The 27481-nt window shown below is 38.8% G+C and overlaps 1 protein-coding gene and 1 pseudogene across 1 annotated transcript in view; one reads left to right on the plus strand and one right to left on the minus strand.

Moving 5' to 3' along the window:
- Nucleotides 1–27481, plus strand: part of EHF (ETS homologous factor) — an 88001-nt gene that overhangs the window by 52356 nt on the left and 8164 nt on the right. The window lies entirely within an intron of this gene.
- Nucleotides 17244–20347, minus strand: LOC100140140 (protein kintoun-like; annotated as a pseudogene).

Consider the following 27481-nt stretch of genomic DNA (forward strand, 5'->3'; position numbering starts at 1 on the left):
AACTCTAGGAGTTGGTGATGGACAGGGAGGCCTGGCGTGCTGCGGTTCATGGGGTTGCAAAGAGTCGGACACGACTGAACGACTGAACTGAACTGAACTCAATGCTAATGGTGGAACCACAGATTGGACTTCCAGGGAGCTGCTACAGCAGGAATGCATTGCATGTCTACAAATAGCATCGGTCTCAGAGAGTATATATATAACGTGCGAGTGCTGCAGAGTAAGGGATATGGATGATGGAGAAGAAAGAAATAATTTCTGGTCCTGACAATCAGCAAAGTCTTCACACAACAGTGGAATTTAAACTATATCTGATCACTATTTGAAAAAAGAAGTATGGAAAAACATGAAGAAAAAAAAAACCAAATCCTACCACTCCAAATAATCATGTACACATTTGGTGGATGTCATTCCAGGCTTCTAGACTAATAAAAAGATAGATGAATTAAGGGCTGGGACTTGGGAGGTTGGAGGATTTTGGTGAAAGCATGATTTCACACTGTGAAACCTTACATATAAATTTTATTAATGGACGAGCTATTCAGTAAAAAAAAAAAAAAAGATAGGTTATATAGATGGAATTATTTTATATTATTTTTATAATTTTAGTTATTTTTTGGCTACACCAAGACAAATACTGAAAGGAATTCTTCGGGGACAAAAAAATTATTTCAGTCTGGAAAGAGCTGAAAAGTCTAGTCCTTTGCTCTGTCTCTGGGAACACAAAACTCCCTGCTTTTAAGTAGTTTGGAGCCCAAAGATAATCCGTGTAATGTCTGCACATTGCATAGAGTGAGCACTCAATAAATGCAAGGAAGGGTTGCATGGTCACTATATTTTATCTAAAATATTTGCCTTTCTGGTCTCACTGGACGAAGAATAGTAGAAAAATGTGTTTGTTCTGGTACATAAAGTCTTGGAATTCTACCATATCTAAGTTGGGAGGGTGATGGACGGTTCACTGCTTTGGTGTTTTTCCTGCTCTGACAAGAACTAGAGGAGGGATTCCCAGGATTCAGGACGTCAAGCTGCTGCATTGTCAGCATTCGCCACACTGGGACGACTTTGGAAATTTCTCCTCTGTGTGTGTGTGGTTGTGCATACACTGCACTGTAAGATCTTCCGGGGCAGACGCTAGTCGTACCCCTTGTTTCATCTTGGTACCACACAGTTCTGGGCACGTGGCAAATGTTGAATGAAGGCAAGGATGTGGATTTTAAACATATTATTTATTTATTTATTTGGCTGCCCTGGGTCTTAGTGGTGGCACACTGGGTCTTCGACCTTCATTGAGGCATGCCGGGTTTTTAGTTGAGGCATTCTGGATCTCTCCGCAGCAGCATGCGAACTCTTGGTGCAGCTCTCAGAATCTATTTCCCTGACAAAGAGTCGAACCTGGGTGCCCTGTGTTGGGAAGTCTTGGCCACTGGACCACTAGGGAAGTCTCAGGATGTGCATTTTTTCAGGTTTTGTGATTATATATGCTTTTTTAAAAGGTATATTTTCTTTATTCATTTTAACCCATAAAAATTTATTCTTCCTTTCATGAAAATAAAAGAAGCAAAACCTGATTGGTGATCCAAGAGCTAACAGTTGTTTCCTTTCTTTTCTGTGTCTTTTACTGTTTGAGGCCATTTTCACCAATTGTTCCATTTTCTGTCAACAACCTTCTCGGGTTGGGATCAGAGCTCCATTTTCCGTGGGACAAAACATGCTAAGAAGGATGATTTTCCTTGCTCAAATCAGACATAGGTTAAGGAAGAGAGATGAGAACCTAGTTCTATCTGATTTCAAAGCCCCACACACTTTGCACTGCCCATATTGTCTCCATCCATGTACAGAGGGCATGGTCCTTTGTTCCCCAAATGCATGGCCTCCTTTCCCACATTAAGAGGTGCACATATCAGAGTTCCTTGGAGGAGGTGAGGCTCTGGCCCTTCCATTCATTTTCAACAGAGTGGTTTCACTTTTGTTGACTTCACACTTCAGACTTTCCTATAAAATTTCATTTGAGCAAAGTGTTCCAAAGCAAAATCAAACCAAGTCAAACTGGAACAGACAAACCAGTCTACTGACCTTGAGATCAGGAAACCTCTAAGGTTTCTCCTAGAAAAACCCAGTTCATTTCTCTCCTTAGCCACCAGTCTTCAGTCTCAGAGAGGCGCCTGCAATGCAGAGGAGGGAGCCAGCCGGCAGGGCATTTGTTTCCCTCCTGCTGTGCTGTTTAGGGCTCAGCACAATTTCCCCTGTGAAAGAGGGAACTCTGGCAACATTACACTGAGACTATCCAGTGACTCACAACTTTCACTAGCTGACCTATGAGCTACTATGTCCTAATGGTTAAAAGCACAGGCTTTGGACTCAGATATATCGACTTTAAATCCTGATTTCTACTGATGGTCAGCTTTTTGTCTGTGACCAAGTTCCTTTATCCACTAAGCCTCCATATCCTCAATGGTAGTGTTAGTCACTCAGTCATGTCCGACTCTTTGCAATCCCATAGACTGTAGCCCACAAGGCTCCTCTGTCCATGGAATTTTCCAGGCAAGAATGCTAGAGTGGATTGCCATTCCCTTCTCCAGGGGATCTTCCCAACCCAGGGATCATACCTGAGTCTCCCACATTGCAAGCAGATTCTTTACTGTCTGAGCCACCAGGAAAGCCCAGAGAGTTTGATAATAAGCAATTTATAAAGTCATTGGAAAGATGAAAGGGGACTGTATATAAAGTGCCCAAAGCTACCATTAATTGAACACTTACTATAGACCACTTGCTCTGGCCAGTGTTGTAGACAGTACCTTATTGCGTCTCCACAACAACCTTGTTAAGGGACATGTTTGACCTGTGACTGGCTACACAGGAAGCAGTCAGTAAGTGGGAGCTGTCGTTGTATGGCTGTTGCTGTTACAGTGAGAGGGTCCTGGGTCAGCAGTGCCAGGTGACTGCAGGGAGCACCCACATGTGACGATTCTGGGCTGGACCCTCCCACGTGCCGCCTCTACCTGGTTCACTGGCTGCGGAGGAGGACAGCAGCACAGAGCTCAGGGCTTTTCTCAGTGAGCTCTGCCTGTTGGATTTTCTCCTCTCTCGGCCCTAAGAATTTGTGCTCCCCTCCTCAACTTCGGTTCTGACTAGGCCTCCACCAGTTGGCATTGACTGGCAAGAAGGCAAAAAGAATCTTCAGAAAAATGCATTTGATTTTATTTTTGTAAGTAATTATTTTCCACATTGCATGGCATCTGGGATCGTAGTTCCCCAACCAGGGATCAAACCCAAACCCTTGCATTAGAAACACAGAGTTTCAACCACTAGACCACCAGGGAAATTCCTTGATTTTAAAACAGGCAACTAACTAGACTCGAGTCCCAGTTCTCCCACTTTCCAGGCAGAAAATGGAGGTCTGTCATTCATTCACCGTTGATGTGGGAGACCTTTGGCAAATCATAGAATCTCTCCTAGCCTAAATTTCCACAGAATGGATAAGGAATGAAACATTCATTGAGCACTTCCTATATGCCAGAAGATTCATGTAAACTCTCTGAATTATCTCAACACCCTGGAATTACTGCCACCAGCTTACAGATGACAAAACTGACACTCAGGGAAATTAAGAGACTCACCCAAGATCATACCATCATTAGGTGAGAGAAGCAGAACTTGAATGCAGGCTTTCTGAAACCAAGTCATGAGTTTTCTCTGCTACACCAACCAAGAGTTCCAAAGGCTGTCCAAGAACCCCTTCTCTGGGCGCATCAAAGACAGTATCTCTTCTTCAGTCTTTTCACAGGGAAACATCTCTCTGCCAGCTACCCACGACACCTGGGGACAGGTGCGTGCAGCCTTTCAGTGGAATTTCAAGAGCTGTCCTATCTCGACCTGCAGGCCGCCTATCACTCTGCCTTTTGCAGGTAATTTGGAATAATATGAGCCTCTGGTTTTTTCCTGAGATTTTTTTTCTTCTCTGAATCTACAAGCTTGGGACAAATGTAGCTTTGGTCTCTGTAAACAAACAGTGACACAGCTATATGACTCACTTACCAGTCATTTCCAGTGGCTTTCCACATCATGGGCATGGCATGGCCCTGACCACCTGTTCTCATCTCCTGGGAAACTGGCTCCAGGACACGTCTGGGAGGACTAGTCTAGTTCACGCATGAGGCAGATGGGCTGTGCCATCCTGGTAGAAGAGGTCTGAAGAGGTGAGGCACAAAGTCTGAGAGTGAGGGGAAATTTATGGCTTTGCTAGGAAGGGAAGAGGTCTTCTTTTTGCTAGAAGAAATTGATCACTGGGCAACCAATTGATTTAACATCTGCCAAGAGCCAGGTGCCTGGAATATAAAAAGGGATGAGTTCACAGGATCTTAGAGGGAAAACCAAGGTTGGAGCACAGTGCCTGACCAGTACAAGTGGTAGAACATTCAATAGTAGGACTGCTTAGGAAAATCTGGAATCCTGCCAGAGGTTTACGGACATGAAGCTCTGCTGGTAAGCCTATGGTCTTTTGGTAAAAGAAAATGAAGGTGTTGCAGTTGAAAGGTCCTTCTTTCCAAATCTCCTTTCCCAAAAATTGGCCTCCTAAAATTCCACCTTGATTTTTTCTTTTTTGTCTTTAGCCTGAAGTTTTGACCTAGTGATCAAATATGTTAATAGTTAATGTATAAATATCCTGGGGAGGAATAATGCATGAGACCGAAGACAGGCTTTACCAGTTTGTGCTATTTCAATTGATTAGAAGGAAAGAGCTGGACTATTGTTATAAGGCTTGTAAATATCAGGTATTAATAGAATTCAGGGCGAGAATCACAGGAGGCTTTGTTTAATCAGCAATGTCCTCAGGCTAGAATAAGTGGTGAACTGATGCTTCGTAGCCACATTGAGGGTGCATTTGTTTCCTCATTCAATGGTGGTACCCAAGTATGAAAAAAGCACCTAGGAATAAATCATAAAAGTAATCAAATACCTTTTTCCCATTAAAATTAATTTTATAGAGAAGTTAGGAAGCCAGGAAAATACAAAAGGAAAAAAAAGAAAAAATAACCCATTGTTTTACCTTCCAAATGTGTGTTATATATGTTAACACTTATGTGAAAATTTTGATATATTTCTTTGCAGTATTTTTCCTACACATTACTTAAAAAATATATAGTTGAGATTATAGTAATGTTATCTCTTGCTTTTTCATTACATTATACCATGAGTACACACTATATTATTACCAACTTTTGGAGATTCCCTGGTGGCTCAGATGGTAAAGAATCTGCCAGCAATGCAGGAGACCCAAGTTCAATCCCTGGGTCAGGAAGATCCTCTAGAGAAGGCAATACTATTCCAGTATTCTTGCTGAAGAATTCCATGGACAGAAGAGCCTGGCTGGCTATAGTCCATGGCATCACAAAGAATCAGACATGACTGAGCATGCTAACTCTGTGAACACATTCTATATTCTTACAAACTTTTCATTCATCCTAAAATTTCTAATATATTTTAAGTATCAATGGCCTGTATGTACTAGTTCATTTCAGTTCAGTTGCTTGTCGTGTCCTACTCTTTGCAACCCCATGAACTGCAGCACGCCAGGTTTCCCTGTCCATCACCAACTCCCAGAACTTGCTCAAATTCATGTCCATTGAGTTGGTGATGCCATCCAACCATCTCATCCTCTGTTGTCCCCTTCTCCTCCTGCCTTCAATCTTTCCCAGCATCAGGGTCTTTTCAAATGAGTCAGTTCTTTGCATGAGGTGACCAAAGTATTGGAGCTTTAGCTTCAGCATCAGTCCTTCCAATGAATATTCAGGGTTGATTTCCTTTAGGATTGACTGGTTTGATCTCCTTGCTGTCCAAGGGACTCTCAAGAGTCTTCTCCAACATCACAGTTCAAAAGCATCAATTCTTCGGCACTCAGCTTTCCTTATAGTCCAACTCTCACATCCATACATGACCACTGGAAAAACCATAGCCTTGACTAGATGGACCTTTGTTGACAAAGTAATGTCTCTGCTTTTTATGCTATCTAGGTTTGTAACAGCTTTTCTTCCAAGGAGCAAGCAACAGTTTCACGGCTGCAGTCACCATCTGTAGTAATTTTGGAGCCCAAGAAAGTAAAGTCTGTCACGATTTCCATTTTTTCCCCATCTATTTGCCATGAAGTGATGGGACCGGATGCCATGATCTTAGTTTTCTGAATGTTGAGTTTTAAGTCAGCTTTTTCACTCTCCTCTTTCACCATCAAGAGGCTCTTTAGTTCCTCTTTGCTTTCTGCCATAAGGGTGGTGTCTTCTGCATATATGAGGTTATTGATATTTCTCCCGGCAATCTTGATTCCAGCTTGTGTTTCATCCAGCCCAGCATTTCTCATGATGTACTCTGCATGTAAGTTAAATAAGCAGGGTGACAATATACAGCCTTGACGTACTCCTTTCCCAATTTGGAACCAGTCCATTGTTTCATTATGTTCTAGACACCATGCTAAACACTGTGTTTTCTTCTCGTTTAATCTCTACACAGACTTCTCAGTGGATCCTATTACTGTTTTCTTATTACAAATGCTGACACTGAGGCTTAGAGAGGTTAGTTCATGTGTTCACAGACACATAGCTAGAAGTAGAAGGGTTGGGACATACACCCCAGCTTTCCAGACTGCTGTATTGTTTTTTTAAGGACTCCATTATGTCATAGTTAAATTGACGGTGTTTTTCTTACTTAATAATACATAAAATAATGGAGTATTAACACAGTTAACACAGATGAAATTAAGTAGTGCTATGCCAATTACTTATGACCCCTCTACAAATCTCTATGCCCTCATCCAACCAGTTTTGAAAAAATATTTTTCCCTGCATGACCTCCCACTGTCAGCAAAAACCATTCTGAATTCCTAAAGAATTGGTAGAGGTGTGGAATTTGTTAAATAATGCTTGCAATGCAGATGAGACAAATCACCAGAGATTCCAGCCAGAACAACTCACGGGGAGAAACTGAGCTCTGCTTGTGGATCTGTGTTTCCAGCCACAATGCACCTCCTTAGTGCTCATTCTTCCTCTTCTACTTTAATATAATTTTCTTGAGTCTATAATAATCTATCAAATGGGAAACATCATTGGCTTAGCTATTCCCCTATTTGGGGGGCATTTTTGTTATTTCAACCTTTTTACCATTTAAATAAGGTTGTTATTATTGTTTAGTCACTAAGTCATGTCTAACTCTTTTCGAACCCATTGATTGCAGCACGCCAGGCTCCTCTGTCCTTCTCTATCTCCTAGAGTTTGCTCACACTCATGTCCATTGAGTTGACGATGCTATGTAACCATCTCATCCTCTGCTGCCTCCCTCTCCTTTTGCCTTGAATCTTTCCTATCATCAAGGTCTTTCCCAATGATTCAGCTCTTCACAGTATGTGTCCAAAGTATTGGAGCTTCAACTTCAGCAACAGCAACAGAATATTCAGGGTTGATTTCCTTTAGGATTGTGAATGAAGTGAGTGAAGTGAAAATCACTCAGTTGTGTCCAGCTCTTTGTGACCCCACAGATTATAGCCCACCAAGCTCCTCTGTCCAAGGAATTCTCCAGGCAAGAATACTTAAGTGGGTAGCCATTCCCTTCTCTAGGGGATCTTCCCACCCAAGAGTTTGAACCTGAGTCTCCTGTACTCCTGGCAGATTCTTTAGTGTCTGAGCTTCCAAGGAAGCCCAGCAAATCTTTAGGATTATTCTTATTTAATTAAAGTAGGAAAAGTATTAAAAGATGATGGGGGAGAAATTCTAGAGATGGGAGAGAAAAGAGTGCAAAGGAAAGGTTCATTTTCTTTGTTGGTACTTTTTTCTTCTACAAAATCATAAAATCTAAAAACTTAGATAAATGTAAGTAATAAACAGTTTATTGATACTGCAAAAGATAGATAGGCTCACATTTCTGTCACTTACTATCCAAAGTGCTGATGAAGATGGCAATACCCTAATGCAGTTCCATCAATTCCCACACATGCATCTGTGATGCATTGCCTCTGGTAATTTGTGCTTAGATTTTTATTGAATAAACTGTTCCATTAATATACTTCTAGAAGAAGACATCTAAGATCTTTTATCCATAAAAAAAAAAAAAAAAAGATGTTAGTCACTCAGTCAGTAAAGAATCTGCCTGCAGTGCAGGAGACCCAGGTTTGATCCCTGGGTTGGGAAGATCCCCTGGAGAAGGAAATGGCAACCCACTCCAGTGTCCTTGCCTGGAAAATCTCATGGACAGAGGAGCCTGGTGGGCTACAGTCCATGGGGTCGCAAAGAGTTAGACACGACTGAGTGACTAACACTTACTTACTTACTTACACTCTTTGTTATGCTGTAATACATCCTATATGATTGCTTTTATTATGGTCTGCCTGGCTTAAATAGGAGCATCTGTATAATGAGTGTATCTTCTCTGCTGGATAGCACGTGAATTCCTTAATACATATATAATTTCTTTAATGTTTGTAGAATCTTTTTCCATATGAGAGTATGAGCATTTACAGGGCAAGTGTATCTTCAGTTGCAGAGTTAATCACATTCTTCAGTTTATGGGACATAATTATTAGTGGCCTTTCAAGGGTTTCTTTTTTACTTGACTTACTTACTCACTGTCTTTTTTTTTCATACCCACTTCCATGAACAACCATTCTATTCTATCTATGTGTTTTTGTGGTGGTTCACATTCATTTTTTTAAAAAAACACGTGTTCTTCAAATATATACTGTATGTGTACTATTTCAATTTTATGTAAATTATGTTTGATTATATAGTACGGCTTCCCTGGTGTCTCAAACAGTGAAGAATCTGCCCACAATGAGGGACACCTGGGTTCAATCCTTGGGTTGGGAAGATCCCCTGGAGAAGGAGAGGGCAACTCACTTTAGTATCCTTGCCTGGAGAAGTCCATGGACAGAGGCTATAGTCTATGGGATCATAGAGTCAGACACAACTGAGCGACTAACACTATGTATATTATTTCTATTTTATGTCAATTATGTTTGATTATATACCTCATTCAATTTTTTATTTTTTACATTAGGTATGAAAATGAAGTGAAAGTGAAAGTCACTCAGTCGTGTGGGACTCTTTGTGACCCAATGGATTATACAGTCCATAGAATTCTCCAGGCCAGAATACTGGAGTGGGTAGCCTTTCCCTGCTCCAGGGGATATTCCCAATCCAGGGATTGAACCCAAGTCTCCGACATTTCAGGCTGATTCTTTACCAGTGGACCCCAATAATACTGGAGTGGGTAGCATAGTTATAATAGTGCTTTAAATTCTCTCCATATTCTACAGTTTATTCTATTAACTTTATAGTTTTAGCGCTCACATTTAGGTTTTTCAGTTCAGTTCAGTCACTCAGTCGTGTCTGACTCTTTGTGACCCCATGGACTGCAGCATGCCAGGCCTCACTATCCATCACCAACTCCCAGAGTTCACTCAAACTCATGTCCATTGAGTCGGTGATGCCATCCAGCCGTCTCATCCTCTCTCGTCCCCTTCTCCTGCTTTCAATCTTTCCCAGCATCAGGGTCTTTTCCAATGAGTCAGTTCTTCGAATGAGGTAGCCAAAGTATTGGAGTTTCAGCTTCAGCATCAGTCCTTTCAATGAATGTTCAGGACTGGTCTCCTTTAGGCTGGACTAGTTGGATCTCTTTGCAATCCAAGGGACTCTCAAGAGTCTCCTCCAACACCAAGTTCAAAAGTATCAGTTCTTCGGCACTCAGCTTTCTTTATAGTCCAACTCTCACATCCATACATGACCATTGGAAAAACCATAGCCTTGACTAGACGGACCTTTGTTGGCAAAGTAATGTCTCTGCTTTTTAATATGCCGTTTACGTTTGTCATAGCTTTTCTTCCAAGGAGCAAGCGTCTTTTAATTTCATGGCTGCAATCACCATTTGCAGTGATTTGGGAGCCCAGAGAAATAAAGTCTGACACTGTTTCCACTGTTTCCCCATCTATTTCCCATGAAGTGATGAGACCAGATGCCATGATCTTCGTTTTCTGAATGTTGAGTTTTAAGCCAACTTTTTCACTCTCCCCTTTCACTTTCATCAAGAGGGTCTTTAGTTCTTCTTCATGTTCTGCCATAAGGTTGGTGTCATCTGCACATCTGAGGTTTTTATCTGTCTAAAATCTACCCTTATTAATGGGGTTAGTAATCTAGCTTCAGAATTTTTTCCTATAATAGTCAATTTTCTAGTTTCTCAATGTTATTTATTAAGCAAGTGTCTCAATAAATCTTTCAGACTATCTGTCTATCTGTCTTTATATGACATACTTCCTTCTCTTTCACTGACTGATTTGTCTGTTTCTGTTGAATACCATACAGTTTCTATTATTGGTCTTCTAATGTGTCTTAAAATTAGTAATGTCTTAATTAGTTTTGAGCTAACGTAAGTGTTAAATGATAAAGTTCCTGAAAAACAATCTGACTGGAATTTTTATTGGGACTGCATTACTCTTACAGTCTTCACCTGAAACCCAAGGCATCTTCTTTGGCAGCTGTGACCTCATGACTGTGGGCAATGGGCCGGATGCAGCACTAGGTGCTGGGGAGGGTTGGTGATTCTCCCACATCTGGCGAAGCCAGCACTTGAAGGCACTCCTCAGGCTCCTGGAAATCTTCACCAACAGGTGACTCATGGTTTCGTGAAAAGCTGCTGATCTCATTAGTTTCAGAAATGATTTCAAGGCTGGGCAGGGCCTCTCAGGTAGAAGCGGTGCTGACTGGGTGTCTCAGAGCAACACCTCTCACCTCTCCTGAGATGGTGAAATAGCCAGAAACTGGTTCTCGTCCAAACCCTGGAAACCACCATGGGTGAGGCCATTCTGCACATGCCACGACCTTTGTGAGATTACCATCTGCATGGCCCAGAAAAACCCTTTTCCACCAAGCATTCCAGAAAACTGATGGAGAAAAAAAATGTCTCCAATTGTGTTGTCATGGTTACTATTAAGAAATATGTGTAGTATCACACATACACACATATATACATATGTTACATCACACATACACACACGTATATGTATGTGTGTATATATATAGATACACACACACACACACACACACACACACACACACACATACATATGCTCATATACACATCCAAAATATTCGGGTTGGAGAAAAGCCTAGTTATTTAATATTCAGGAAAAAAAAAGAATTTCCTTCTTTGAACAACAATGAAAACGAGAAATCCTAAAACAACAATAAAATAAATTCATATACTCAGAGAGAAGCACTGTCAATTCCTTGATTTTACTTTTCCTTCTAAATTTTTAAGTCATTGAAATATTTCAAATATAAAGAAGCATATAGGCTTTTTCTATTTGAGAAATAAAGAATTACATGGACAGATACAAATGGAATCCCCTGGGTACCTACCCCATATTCTATTAGCTTCTTTCTCTTCTGAAAGATAACCACTCTCCTTAATTCTCATGCTGAATTTAATACTTTTGCTATCTATGTATCCATCTCTAAGCTGCAAGTAGCGAATTTTGCACAATTTAAAATTTTATATAGATGGCTTTATGCTGTCTGTATCATTCTGTAATTGATACTTTACATATATATATTTTTTGAAAATTTTGAATTTTCACGAATATGAGGGATGTGAAACTATATCTCATTTTTGTTATAATTTGCATTCCACAAATGTTAATGAGGTTGAGTACATTTTCATATATTTATTATTATTCAAGTTTTCTTTCCTGTGAATTGACAGTTCATTTGAACATACTTCATTGCATTGATAATTTTTCTTATTGATTTGTAAGCATTTTAAATAACATGCTGGATAGAAACCATTTGTGGGTATAACTTTGCAAGTATCTATGTATCTATAATCAGTATATGCTTTTTTTGTTTTTTAAAAAGACAATATTTTTAGAGCAGTTTTAGGTTCACAGCAAAATTGAGAGGGCAGTACAGAGATTTTCCATATATTTCCTGCTCCTACACATGTACAGCTTCCCCTGTTATCAACAATCCCCTCCAGAGTGGTACATTTGTTATACCTGATGAGCCTATATTGATGCATCATAATCACTCAAAGTCTATCATTTACCTTCAGATTCACTCTTGGTGCTGTACATTCTATGGGTTTGGACAAACATATAATAACATATATTCATGATATTCATTATCATACAGAGCATTTTCACGACCTTAAAAGTCTCTTGCTTGCCTATTCATTCCTCTCCCTCACTTTAATCTTGGCCAACTTTTTTTCAAACATTTTTTTATTGGCGTATAATTGCTTCACAATGTTCTGTTAGTGTCTGCTGTATGATAATGTGGATCAGCTCCACATATGGAAACTCCTGTTGCTCCATAGCCTCGTCAGCGTCTGGTGGTGTCAGTGTTCTGGATGTTGGCCATTCCAACAGATATGTGGTGACATCTCATTGTTTTGGTTTGCGTTCTCCTAATGTCATATTATGTAGAGCATCTTTTCATAGGTTTAGTTGTCATTTGTGTGTCTTCTTTGGTGAGATGCTTGTTAAGATCTTTGATTTACTTTAAAATCAGGTTATGCATGTTGATGTATGGCAAAACCAATACAGTATTGTAAAGTAATTAACCTCCAATTAAAACAAATAAATTTATATTAAAAAAATCAGGTTATTTGTTGTTAAGGGTTCTGTGTATATTTTGGATAACAGTCCTTTATCAGAAATGTCTTTTACGAATGTTTTCTCCCCATGTCTGTCTTGTCTTTATAGTCTCTTGACACTGGTTTTCTTTTTTTTTTCAGAGCAGAAGTTTTAAATTTTAATGAAGTCCAACTTATTATTTCTTTCACAAATCAGGTCCTTGATCTTGCATTTAAAAAGTCATTACCACACCCAAGGTTGTCTAGGTTTTCTTCTACGTTATCTTCAAGGAATTTTACAGTTTTGTGTTTTACATTTAGTTCTGTGACACATTTTGAGTTAATTTGGGGGAAGGATGTTTATGTCTGTTAAATTTGAATTTCAGATAGCAATGAGTAATTTTTTAGTGTAAGCATGTCATAAATATTGTATGGGACATATACTAAAATTTGTAGGTTATTTTTCTGAAGATCAAATTTAATGGGCTAGCCTGCAATTTATCTGGCAATGCCAGTTTGAAAGTAGAGGGAAAAGAAGTCATGGAGTACACAATGGTTCTGAAAGTAATGTATATTATTACCAAATACATTGCAATGGTCAAAGAAGTCTAATGACCAAGCCTAATGTCAGTAATTCAGAGAAGTATTATTATTTTAAAGGCAGGGAAATCTCACAAGAAGCAAAAACTTTGTTGAATAGAATTACAACTTGCCATACAAACACAACTGTGAATTTTTTCTGACAGTCCAAAGTTTATCAATGCCTTATATGTCTGCTTTTTCATACACAAGACTCAGAACTAAGCATGCCTTAAGTTTATCCACTGCATATTCCTCATCTTGTTTGTGTTGTGTGAAGTTTTATTTTTACCTTCTAAAATAAGAAAAATACAATTTTAAAATAAAAGTTATTAGTTAATTAAATTTATTGACATATTTTATAAGTTTTGTGTTTGTCAATGACCTTCCTTCTATGGGTTTGATTGTCTTCTTGATGAAACATATCTTTTAATAGTTCTTGAGGTTGGTGAGGTAGTTTCTCTTGGTACTTTTGTGTCTAAAAATGTCTTAATTTAGCTTTCACTCAACTAACTATTAACTGTTTTTAAAATTTTTAATTAATGATATTTTTCCTTATTAGTGGGAAGAAATTACCCTTTTGTTTCTGGAAATCAATATTGCTGTAGACTGGTTTTTTTTTTTCAGTAGCTTTTAATATTCTTAGTTATCATTAATGTTATACAATTTTACCACATTTTGCCTAAAGGATAGATTTATCTTTATTTATCCTGCTTGACATTCAAATCTCAAATGTGAAGATTCAGTTTCTTCTCCAATCATAGAAAATTCTTAGCTCTTATTCTTTCAAATATTGCTTCCCTACTATTACCTCTTTCTCTCTCCTCTTTGGAGGCTTGACAACCTATCTTTCATGTCTCTTATCTCCTCTCTTAATTTTTCAGATCTTTGTCTCTTTATGCTATGTTTTCGATGAGCTTCCCAGCACAGTATAGTTAACTGATACTCTCTTTGTGTTAACTTAGAGTTGATTCTATCTTTTGCATTTCTTTCCTTTGTGACTGTATTTATTTTTTATATTCAATATTTTTAACTACAGTTGACCCTGAACAACTCAGGGGTTAGGAGCACTGATTTCCTACACAGTGGAAAATCCACATTTAATTCTACAGTCGACTTTCTTTGTCCCAAGTTCTGTATCCTTGGATTCAACCATCTGTGGATTATGCAGTACTGTGATACTTATTAGATGAAACTTTTTGCTCCTTTTACCTCCCAGGAACAGACTCAGCTGTTACTATGTGCTTCAGGATCCAGAACCAAGTTCATCTTTGACTTTAACCAACACTCATAACTTTACATTTGTTGTTTCTAGTACATCTTATTGTTGAGTTTTACAGTGTCTTTCCAATACTTACTTTTATATGGAAAGTCATTGTTCTGGTCTTGAATCAGACAGTTCCATCAAACGTATGGAAGTCACTGAGATTCTTTTCTGTTTGTACACATTTATATATTTTCTCCTTTAAGAGATACTCTTTATGGCCTGATATTTTCCTCCAGTCTCTTTGCCAATGTACTTCTATGTAAATGGACACATTTCTATAGCATCGTGGTTTTTTTCTTTTTCTGGAATAAATCACATATAGTCATAATATACTATCTTTTTTATAGATTGCTGAATTCAATCTGTTAGAATTTTGTTGAGGATTTTTCATCTATGTTCACAAGAAATACTTATCTGTTGCTTTTGCTCTCTTTTCCTCTTTGAAATAGCTGTTTGAAATTATAGTACTGCTGGCTTCATAAAATGAATTGAGAAGTAGTTTCTCCTCGTCTGTTTTCTGAAACATGCTTATGAATTAATGTGTTAGTCACTCAGTCATGTTGACTCTTTGCAACCTCATGGACTGTAGCCCATCAGGTTCCTCTGTCCATGGAATTTCTCAGGCAAGAATACTGGAGTGGGTTTCCATTTCCTTCTCCAGGGGATCTTTCCGATCCAAGGACTGAACCTGGGTATCCCACATCGCAGGCAAATTCTTTACCATCTGAGCCACCAGGGAAGCCCTTCTGAAACATGCTTTTTGGTTGATATACTTTCTTAATTAAATGTTGGAATATAGCAATGAAGCCATCTGGGCCTGGATTTTAAATGTGGGTACATTTTAAATTATAAAGTAATCTTATTTGATAGTTACAGGACTGTAAAGATTTTAAACTTTCTTCTTGAGATGCTTTTGGTAGCTTTAGATTAGTTTAAAATTTATTGTTACAGTTGGTTATTATATGAACTTGTTATATTTTTAATGTCTGTAGGAGTTGCAGTGATATCCATCTTGCATTCTTGATATTGATAATCTATACTTTTTCTCTTTTGCCTTGATCAGTACAGATTTGCCAAATTTATTAATCTTTTCAAAAGACTCAGATTTTGATTTCATGATGTTCTCTATTGTTTGTCGTTTTTCTATTTCATTGATTTCTGTCTTATTGTTATTATTTCCTTCCTTCTTGCTATTTTGGGTTTAATTTACTCTTATTCTCTAGCTTCTTAATTTGAAAACTTAGACAAATAGCGGGTCTTTCTCCTTTTTATGTAAGCATTTAATAATGTAAATTTCATTTTAGTGAAAGTGAAAGTGTTAGTCACTCAGTCAAATCTAACTCTTTGGAACCCCATGAACTGTAGCCCACCAGGCTCCTCTGTCCATGGAATTTTCCAGGCACGAATACTGGAGTGGGTTGCCATTCTCTTCTCCAGGGTTATCTTCCCCACCCAGGGATTAAACCCAGGTATCCTGCACTGCAGGCAGATTCTTTATCTTCTGAGACACCAAAATTTCATTTTAAGCATTACTTTAATTCTATCTTACAGGTCTTAATATATTTTGTTGTCATTTTTACTCAGTTAAACATTTTCCAATTTCCTTTATGATAGCTTATTTGACCCATCAATTATTTAAAATATATTTTAAAATTTCCAAATGCTTTATTTCCAAACTTGGAATTATCCATATATTTTTATTATGATTTTCAATTTAACTCCATTTTGTTCAAAAACAACCTCTGTATAATTTCAATGCTTTAAAATAAATGAAGCAGATTTCTGACCAGGAATGTGGTCTAGTGAATGTTTCATGAATATTTTTAAAAAAAGTATATTTTGCTGTTGTTCTATAAATCCCAGTTAGTTCAGGTTAGTTTGATAGCATTATTTAGGTCTTCTAGGAAATCAGTCCTGAATATTCACTGGAAAGACTGATGCTAAAGCTGAAACTCCAATACTTTGGCCACCTGATATGAAGAACAACTGACTCATTGGAAAAGACCCTGATTCTGGGAAAGATTGAAGGCAGAAAGAGAAGGGGACGGCAGAGGATAAGATGGTTGGATGGCATCACCAACTTGATGGACATGAGTTTGAGCGATCTCTGGGAGTTGGTGATGGACAAGTAAGCCTGACTTGCTACAGTCCATGGAGTGGCAAAGAGACACGACTGAGTGACTGAACTGAACTGAACTCTGATGATTTCCAGCTTTCCTGCTAGCTCAGCTGGTAAAAAATCCACCTGCAATGCAGGAGACCCCAGTTCAATTTCTGGGTTGGGAAAATCCACTGGAGAAGGGATAGGCTACCCATTCCAGTATTCTTGGTCTTCCCTCGTGGCTCAGCTGGTAAAGAATCTGCCTGCAGTTCTGGAGACCTGGGTTCCATCTCTGGGTTGGGAAGATCCCCTGGAGAAGGGAACAGCTACACACTCCAGTATTCTGGGCCTGGAGAATTCCAGGACTATACAGTCCATGGGGTTGCAAAGACTCGGACACAAATGGGTGGCTTTCATTTTCTGATGATCTAATCAATTTTATAAAATAATTCCTATTTGTGCCTGGTAATATTCCTTTTCATACTGTTCATGGGGTTCTCAAGGCAAGAATATTGAAGTGGTTTGCCATTCCCTTTTCCAGTGGACCACTTTTTATCAGAACTCTCTGCCATGACCCGTCCAACTTCCGTGGCCCAAGCCATACACAGCATAGCTCATAGTTTCATTAGGCTAGACAAGGCTGTGGTCCATATGATCGGTTTGGTTAGTTTTCCGTGATTGTGGTTTTCATTCTGTCTGCCCTCTGATAGATAGGGATAAGAGGGTTATAGAAGCTTCCTGATCACTATCATCTTGCATATTGGTTTACTTTAGTGGTCAAAACCAGGTGTATTGTGAACTGCGGTTTTGTTCACTAATGAAGATGGGTGATTTCCATCCAATTCTTTCTCTTCAGTTATTACTGGTTCTTTTAAATTATCTTTTTTTTAATTTACATAAACAGCACTTTTGTCTTTTATAACTTCAGGTTCCTTTTCTAACTTAGAATGCTGAGACTTTGCAAACAGCTTTTGAGAAACATCAAGAGCCTCTTGTTGCAAGCATGCAACTTAATCGCAACTGTCTTCTTCTAGTACTGCTACAGATGAATCAGAATCAGGTTTTGAGGTGGTGGCGTTCTAGATCTTCTTTTTCTGTTAGAGGACTTCCTTCATTGACTCTTCTTTTTCATAAAGCTGCTCAGAGTTACTGCATTCTTGGCAACTTTGCAGGTATTTCAGCCCTACTATCAGTAACCTGAGGAACTTCAATTAATGGTGGTCTCAGGGGTATTGTCTGTTTGAATGGAGGACTCAGGAGCTCTTCAAGAAACTCATTAAAGTTGTCTTCATTGACAAATAACCCTTCCTCCAAACAATCTTTGTTTAAGCACTCATCTCACATGCCAGCAAAGTAATGCTCAAAATTCTCCAAGCCAGGCTTCAACAGTATGTGACTTATGAACTTCCAGATGTTCAAGCTGGATTTAGAAAAAGCAGAGGAACCAGAGACCAAATTGTCAACATCCGTTGGATCATCAAAAACGCAAGAGAGTTCTAGAAAAACTGCTGCTGCTGCTGCTGCTAAGTCACTTCAGTTGTGTCTGACTCTGTGTGACCCCATAGATGGCAGCCCACCAGACTCTCTTGTCCCTGGGATTCTCCAGGCAAGAACACTGGAGTGGGTTGCCATTTCCTTCTCCAATGCATGAAAGTGAAAAGTGAAAAGTGAAAGTGAAGTTGCTCAGTCATGTCAGACTCTACTTTTGCTTTATTGACACCAAAGCCTTTGACTGTGTGGATCACAGCAAACTGGAAAATTTTTAAAGAGATGGGAATACCAGCCACCTGACCTGCCTCCTGAGAAATCTGTATGCAGGTCAAGACACAACAGTTAGAACTGGACATGGAACAACAGACAGGTTCCAAATCAGGAAAGAAGTACATCAAGGCTGTATATTGTCACCCTGCTTATTTAACTTATATATATAATACAACATGAGAAATGCTGGAATGTATGAAGCACAAGCTGGAATCAAGATTGCTGGAGAAATATCAATAATCTCAGATATGGAGGTGACACCACACTTACGGCAGAAAATGAAGAACTAAAGAGCCTCTTGATGAAAGTCAAAGAGGAGAGTGAAAGAGTTGGCTTAAAGCTCAACATTCAGAAAACTAAGATCATGGCATCTGGTCCCATCACTTCATGGCAAATAGATGGAGGAAACAAGGAAAACGGTGAGAGACTTAATTTTTGAGGCTCCAAAATCACTGCAGATGGTGACTGCAGCCATGAAATTAAAAGACGCTTGCTCCTTGGAAGAAAAGCTATGACCAACCTAGACAGCATACTAAAAAACAGAGACATTACTTTGCCAACAAAAGTCCATGTGGTCAAAACTATGGTTTTTCCAGTAGTCATGTATGGATGTGAGAGTTGGACTGTAAAGAAAGCTGAGCGCCAAAGAATTGATGCTTTTGAACTGTGGTGTTGGAGAAGACTCTTGAGAGTCCCTTGGACTGCAAGGAGATCCAACCAGTCGATCCTAAAGGAAATCAGTCCTGAATATTCATTGGAAGGACTGATGCTAAAGCTGAAACTCCAATACTTTGATCACCTAATGCGAAGAATCAATTCATTGGAAAAGACCCTGATGCTGGGAAAGATTGAAGAGGGGAGGAGAAGGGGACAACAGAGGATGAAATGGTTGGATGGGATCACTTACATGATGGACGTGAGTTTGAGTAGCCTCTGGGAGTTGGTGATGGACAGGGAAGCCTAGTGTGCTGAAGTCCATGGGGTTACAAAGAGTTGGACATGACTGAGCCACTGAACTGACTGAATATTCCTTATTGCAAATTCTGTTTTGTTTGATAAAAATATAGCCATTCCAGATATCTTTTGCTTGGTACTTCATGATGTACCACTTTCTGGCATTTTACTTTTAATTTACCTGTGTCTTTTTATCTAAATTATGTTTCTTTAGACATAGTTTAGTTATGTCTTACCTTCTTATATTTTTTGAAAGACTCTGATTTTAAGTCAAGTGATTAGACCAGTTACACTTAATATCATTATCAATTTGATACATTTAAATCTCTTATCCTGTGATTTGTATTTATGCCCTGTGTCTTTGTTCCTCTTTTTCTCTTTCCCTTATCTTGCCTTATTTTGGGTTAAATGATTTTTTTTTAGGATTCAATTTTATCACTAATACTGTCTTATTGGAGAAGGAAAGGGCAACCCACTCCACTGTTCTTGCTTGGAGAATCCCAGGGATGGGGGAGCCTGGTGGGCTGCCATCTATGGGGTCACACAGAGTTGGACACGACTGAAGCGACTTAGCAGCAAATACTGTTTTACTTCTTGGGCTTTAGTTTTAGTTTTCATTTCTCTTCATTCTTTAAAGTAGAGCCAACTTTTCTTCTAGTTTCAATGTCCTTCCACTTGATAAACTTCCTGTATCAATTCTTATAGTGTAGATAGATATCATGGCAATAACAGCTTTGGTTTGCATATAGGTGATATTGAAATTCATAAAACTGAATGAGATCATCTGAGGTGTTAATGTAAATATAGAAGATATTTTAAGATACACTGGTCATGGTTTTACCAGTGTCTCCAACCTTGAAGTGTTGGAAACTGCCTTCCTCTTTGTTACCACTGTTAGTACCAAGACCATAGTCACTTTCTATGGTTCTGACCCTTAGTTGCAAGTAAGAGGGGTTCCTGATGCAGGCCCTACCCTTTGGAAGACTTTACTCTGGCCCTTGTCTGGCTAGGGCACCTGGTCCATGAAACCAAAGAAAGGCACTCACCTGAAGCCTATATCCTTCCTTCAAGACCATGCTTCTAGACCCAGTAATTCCCTGTTCAAGAGGTCTTGAACTTGCTTCTGGGGTTGCCCAGCCTTCTTCCCTAGTAAGGACTGTTCCTGAGGATAAACTCTGCCCCTGGGAGAGTTAGTCAATGGGCACCACTTTGTGAGAAGTATGGTGCAGCTTGAATGCGTGGGCTAGGATATTTACATTTATGTGTATGCAAGACACTCCTGGTGTAGGATGCAGTTAGGGGAGGAGGGTTCCTGGAAAACAGTAGGGACTGCTTTTTCTTGAGCACCATGTTGCAGAGCGCTGGAGAATTCCACACTTGCACCTAGTCTGCTACGTTGTTCTCAGGGTTTATTTGTCAAGGTAGGAGGATGGAACATGTTTCAATTAACTGTGTATGATTATAATTTAAAAATTTAAAGTATTTAAAAATATGGTGTGTTGGTCTTCATTTTAAATTTTGCTTTGATTTTACCTAAGTGTACTCCCACCCAAGATACCTTGCCCTCCAACCCAGCATGGTTGGGGCAGATAGCACTTGGAATCTATTCCTTATGGAAGGAGCAGGGAAAAGTTAACCATTTCACACTAACTCCTTGCCTGCAGAGCTGAATAGTTGGTGTTATTCAACATGACCAAATCAAGTTACATAGTTCGGGGTTTTTTTTATTTCATGCCAGATCAGTGGGTTCATAGTGCTAAGGAAGCTTGAAAAGGTCTTGGTCTTGGCTACCTGTCCAAAACGCTGTGAACTTGTGGTTTGGCATGGTTGGTTTTTAAAAAAACTCTTCTCTTGGTAAACCAGTTTGAAGTTCTTTTCTGACGTTATTGCGGTTTCTGGTCTGGCACAATCTGGTTATAACCTTGCCACAAAAGTAAACTGTGGCCAAATTGAGATTTTACCCAAGCACAAATCCATCAAGCTGAATAAAACATATTGCTTGCCCTCACGTAGTTTGCATACATAGATAACTGAATTATAAGATAAACACCATAATTGGAGATACCAAGTGGGAACAAGGAGCAGTAAAATCATTTCCAGACCAAGGGAGGCCTCAGGAACAAAACCTTTGGGAAAGAAGTAGGATCCTGATATGTTGACAGATAGAGGTGGAGGGGAATAAATGAGTGATAAGGACAGATGAGGCAGAGGGAACAAGTTGAGCCCAGATATTACTGTGGAGCTGTTCAGGGAACAAGGATTGGTCCTTTGCTGCTGTTGCAGAGCCAGTGAGAGGTAGCAGTGGAAATATTCACCAGGTGCTTTCTTGTTTCAGAGCCTTCCCATCTGGGATGCTCTTCCCACATGCGCATCACATTTCATTATCTTGTAGGGCTCTTATCTCTCCTTCTAACATTTATCACAATGTAATTAAGTATCATGTAATTACTTGTTAATATTTTCTCCCCTTTGCTACATTTTCCACAAAGACTGAGATCATGAAGATATTCCCACTTTTGGGCATGGAGTCTTGCCTATAATAGGCACTCAAAAAGTACTTGTATAATGAATAAATGTATGAATGAATGAGTTAATAGAGAATCGATGCACTCATTAATAATGCATTAATTGAATAATAAGGCTGGAAGAGTGGGTTGCAGTTAGATCATGGAGGTACCCGAATGACATGCTGATGAGCTTGGACTTCATTTGCTAAATAAAGATATTTGTTTCTTTATTCACACTCAAATAAATATCCATTCAAGTGTTTATTTTGTGTCCAGCATTGTGTTAAATACTGAATGTAAAATGATCATTAAAACACTCTGCCAGGATCTTGCAGAACAGTAGGAGGAAGCAGATAAGCAAACCACCATAATAAAAAATGTGGGAGATCTTTATTAGACATATATTCCAAGTATTTGAGAACACAGACAATGGGCTCATTTATTCTGCTTTTGGAGGGGAGGGGGAAAGAGAGAGAGACAGTGAATATTACCCAGAAGAGATGACATCTCAGTGAGAAATTTAAGGATAAGTGAGGGTTCTCCATCTGAGAAGGAGATGGGAATATGTTATGGAGATTTCTATTTCCAGAAATATAGAGGACTGGGTAGTATAAAATCCTTCTGACCAAAAAAAAAGAAAGAAAGAAAAAGAAAGGAGGGGAAAAATGAGAAATGCTAGATAAAAGGTAAAGTAAAAAATTTAAAGCAATCTAGCAGATTTTTTCAAGAAAAGAATCCCTCAGAGGCTAAATCCAAAGTTGCAATACAGTCCCAGAGAGTTAAGCACTAAATCTGGCGGCTTCTCCAACAACTTATAACCTAAAGTGTTTTGTTTGTTCTTGACAACTATCCTTGTAACACATGAGGAGGAAGTCAGAATAGAGATTGCTATATAAAATCAGGACCCCAAGAGGGCCTCTCCCTCAAAGAAACAATATCTAGGAAAACAAGATCTACCCAGTAAGCAGGTTGGCAAGGAGCAAGGTATGTTTCAGCTATGACTCTGAGTAAAGAGAAAAACTGCTTCCTCCAAGAGTTTCTATTCATAAGTCATCATGTGAACTTGAATTCAAATTCATACTACCTGTGTGTTTACAAAAACACTTCAAACCAAATATCAAAAGTAGTTCCTGAGTTCATTCTCTCAAGTAACTGGCAGGAGAAAATGCTAGTCTTCTGTGGTGGATTGCCATTTAAACCCAAACACAAAGAACAGCCATAGGTAATGTTTTAATATCATGTAAATAAAACTTCCTATATACATGAGAGAACAAGCCACAATAAATGAGAAACAGACCCATACTTGGCTCATACTGAATAAAAATTAAATATTAAAAACATGATGAATGGTAAAGACAAACTTATTTGCGAAGCAGAAATAGAGTCACAGATAAAGAGAACAAGCTTACGGATACTAAGAGGGGAAGGGGGGTGGGATAAATTAGGAATTGGGATTGACTTACACACACTACTATATATAAAATAGATAACTAATGAAACCTACTCTTTAGCACAGTGAACTCTACTCAGTGCTGTGCAGTGACCTAAAAGGGAAGGAAATCTAAATCAGAGTGGATATATATGTATGTATAACTGATTCACTTGGCTGTACAGCAGAAACTAATACAACATTGTAAAGCAACTATAAAAAGTAATTAAAATATTTTAAAACGTGATGAATGAATATGATGAGCAGGCAGATTTGGATAATAATAAAATAGAACTTCTAGAAATTAAGAAAATAGCAGTGAGTCAAAATCCTTATAGAATTAAAGACAGATCTAAAGAAATTATCTTAACACATTATTAACTGAGGGATTTTTTTCAGAAATGATTGCCTTTGGTTGGCAATTTACTATGTAGGTGAATACTGAAATGTCTCTGGTCAACAAAGTTTGGGTAACAAAGGACATATTAATACATCTCTGGTCACTAAGTTGTAAACAGCCTGTGGAGATCAAGATGTGGAAAATATGAAAAAAGTATAGAGACACAAAAGGATGAAAGGGGAAACTGGGTTAGTGATACATTGGCAAAAGCTAACATATCTAACAGTAGTTGCTGTACCAGAGAATAGAAAGATTTGTAGAAAGCAATATTAAGAAGATATTGAGAATTAAAATTTTTCCATATTTTAAGAAATAAACCAATTAGATTCAGAGACTTCAATTTCAATAAATTACAAGCAGGATAGATATAAAGAAATTAATAGCTAAAATTGCTGTCAGTTCAGTTCAGTCACTCAGTCGTGTCCAACTCTTTGCGACCCCATGAATCGCAGCACGCCAGGCCTCCCTGTCCATTACCAACTCTCGGAGTTCACCCAAATTCATGTTCATCGAGTCAGTGATGCCATCCAGCCATCTCATCCTCTGTCGTCCCCTTCTCCTCCTGCCCCCAATCCCTCCCAGCATCAGAGTCTTTTCCAATGAGTCAACTCTTTGCATGAGGTGGCCAAAGTACTGGAGCTTCAGCTTTAGTATCAGTCCTTCCAAAGAAATCCCAGGGCTGATCTCCTTCAGAATGGACTGGTTGGATCTCCTTGCAGTCCAAGGGACTCTCAAGAGTCTTCTCCAACACCACAGTTCAAAAGCATTAATTCTTTGGTGCTCAGCCTTCTTCACAGTGCAACTCTCACATCCATACATGACCACTGGAAAAACCATAGCCTTGACTAGACAGACCTTTGTTGAGAAAATAATGTCTCTGCTTTTCAATATGCTAGCTAGGTTGCTCATAACTTTCCTTCCAAGGAGTAAGTGTCTTTTAATTTCATGGCTGCAATCACCATCTACAGTGATTTTGGAGCCCCCCAAAATAAAGTCTGACACTGTTTCCACTGTTTCCCCATCTATTTGCCATGAAGTGATGGGACCAGATGCCATGATCTTTGTTTTCTGAATGTTGAGCTTTAAGCCAACTTTTTCACTCTCCTCTTTCACTTTCATCAAGAGGCTTTTTAGTTCCTCTTCACTTTCTGCCATAAGGGTGGTGTCATCTGCATATCTTAGATTATTGATATTTCTCCCAGCAATCTTGATTCCAGCTTGTGCTTCTTCCAGTCCAGCATTTCTCATGATGTACTCTGCATATAAGTTAAATAAGCAGGCTGTAGTAAACTTCAAAGAATCCAGGAGTTAGAAAAGACAACAGGGATTTAAAAAAAAATAAGGAAGAAGACCTTAAAAAAAGTTAGAAATAACTTTTTTCAAACTGAGATGCAGCAAAAACTATGATGATGATAAGACAAAGTTGAAATTGTAGACAGAATGGACCAAAATTATAAATACCAAAGAATACAGATCAACAAAATCATTTATGAAGAAATTACAGATCATAACTGCTCTGTGACCATTAATGATAACAAATCAGGAGTTAAAATTTTACCCCCCCCCCAAAAAAATTTTTTTTTGATACAGATGGTTTTACAAGAAATTCTATCAAACATATTCAAGGAACCCATCATTTTAGTTCTTATGTAAATGGTGACCCACTCCAGTACTCTTGCCTGGAAAATCCCATGGGTGGAGGAGCCTGGTAGGCTGAAGTCCATGGGGTCGCTAAGAGTCGGACACGACTGAGCGATTTCACTTTCACTCTTCACTTTCATGTATTGGAGAAGGAAATGGCAACCCACTCCAGTGTTCTTGCCTGGAGAATCCCAGGGATGGAGAAGCCTGGTGGGCTGCCGTCTATGGGGTCACACAGAGTCAGACACGACTGAAGCGACTTAGCAGCAAACTCTTTTAGAGGGTAGGCTAAGACGTAATACCCATCAATTGATTTTATGAAGCTGGTATAACAATTAATACCAAAACCAGGTACATACAGTATGAGAAAGAGAAGTACAACTAATTTCACTCAGTGTGGAGGCAGTATTTTAGTAAATCACATGAATAAGAATGACATGACTCTATACCATGAATGCAAAGCTGATTTAACGTTAGGAAAACAATATAACTCACCACATTAAAAGATTAAAAAAAAAACATATCTTTAATAGATACTGAACAAGAATAGGTAAAATTTAACACATAGTCATGTAAAAATGTCTTATTAAATTTAGTCCACAAGCAAATTCCTTATCCTAAAAAAAGTTTATCAAATTAAATCTACAACCTAGATCCTATATAATGGTAAAATCAAGAGCAAGACAAGACAGCCCATCATCACCACTTCTAATGAACCTTCTGCTGGAGGTCCTTACAAGATGGTAGGTCAGGAAAAGCAAATTTAAAAAATATATAAGTATTGAAAGACAGAAACACAAATATTACTACTAGTCAATGATATGATTGTCTGGGCTTCCCTGGTGACTCAGCAGTAAAGAACCTGCCTGCCAAGAAGGAGATGTGGGAGACACAGGTTCAATCTCTGGATTTTGAAGATCTCCTGGAGAAGGAAATGGCAACCCACTACAGTATTCTTGCCTGGGAAACTTGTGGACAGAGGAGCCTGTTGGGCTACAGTCTATGGAGTCGAAAAAGAGTTGGACACAATTTAGTGATGGAACAACAACAACAAAATCTGACTCCCAGAAGACCCAAAAACATTTACTAATAAGTTACTAAAATTAATGAGAACACTAAAAAGCGTTGCTGTTTTTAAGTATTTAAAAAATTTTAAGATAACATATAAATAATATTATATAATTTCAGAGTAGCAGAGAATGTCTTAAATAAGACACAAAAAGCAAAACCCTTTAAAATATATTAATTTAATATATTAAAAGTAAAATATGTTCACTGAAGGGCATAATAGAGTGAAATGCCAGCCACAAAAATGAGAAAAAAATATATGTTATACATATAATCCACAAAGAATTGGTAGCCAGATTATCTCATATATAAAGAGCTTGCACAAATCAAGAAAATAGATGACCCAACAGTAAAATTGGAAACTATGCATAGGGGTTTTACTGAAGAGGCAACACGATGGCCAAAATCCATGAAAAGTCGCTCAATCTTATCAGTCTTCAGGAAAATACAGATGAAAACCACACTGAGACATCATTTTACTCTACTAGGCTGGGGAAAATAAAACTTTCACAAAGCTAACTTTTGAGTAGAAAGTAGAGCGAGCAATTTTTCTCTCTTTTTTTTTCACAGTCTCTCAGGGTAGCTATCTCAGTTGATACCACTTTACCTAGTAAAGATGAAAATGCCCTTCACTAGAGGAAACACAAATGCTGCTTCTAGATGTATAACATGGAGAAAGTCTTGCTCCTTGGTTCAGTTCAGTTGCTCAGTCGTGTCTGACTCTGCGACCCCATGAACTGCAGCACGCCAGGCCTCCCTGTCCATCACTGACTCCTGGAGTTCACCCAAACCCATATCCATTGAGTCAGTGATGCCATCCAACCATCTCATCCTCTGTCGTCCCCTTCTCCTCCGGCCCTCAAGCTTTCCGAGCATCAGGGTCTTTTCCAATGAGTCAGCTCTTTGCATCAGGTGGCCAAAATATTGGAGTTTCAGCTTCAACATCAGTCTTTCCAATGAACACCCAGGACTGATCTCCTTCAGAATGGACTGGTTGGATCTCCTTGCAGTCCAAGGGACTCTCAAGAGTCTTCCAACACCACAGTTCAAAAGCATCAACTCTTCGGTGCTCAGCTTTCTTTATAGTCCAACTCTCACATCCATACATGACTACTGGAAAAACCATAGCCTTGACTAGATGGGCCTTTGTTGGCAAAGTAATGTC

The sequence above is a fragment of the Bos taurus genome, chromosome 15, assembly GCF_002263795.3.
Source record: "Bos taurus isolate L1 Dominette 01449 registration number 42190680 breed Hereford chromosome 15, ARS-UCD2.0, whole genome shotgun sequence".
NCBI classification, from domain to species: Eukaryota; Metazoa; Chordata; class Mammalia; order Artiodactyla; family Bovidae; genus Bos; species Bos taurus.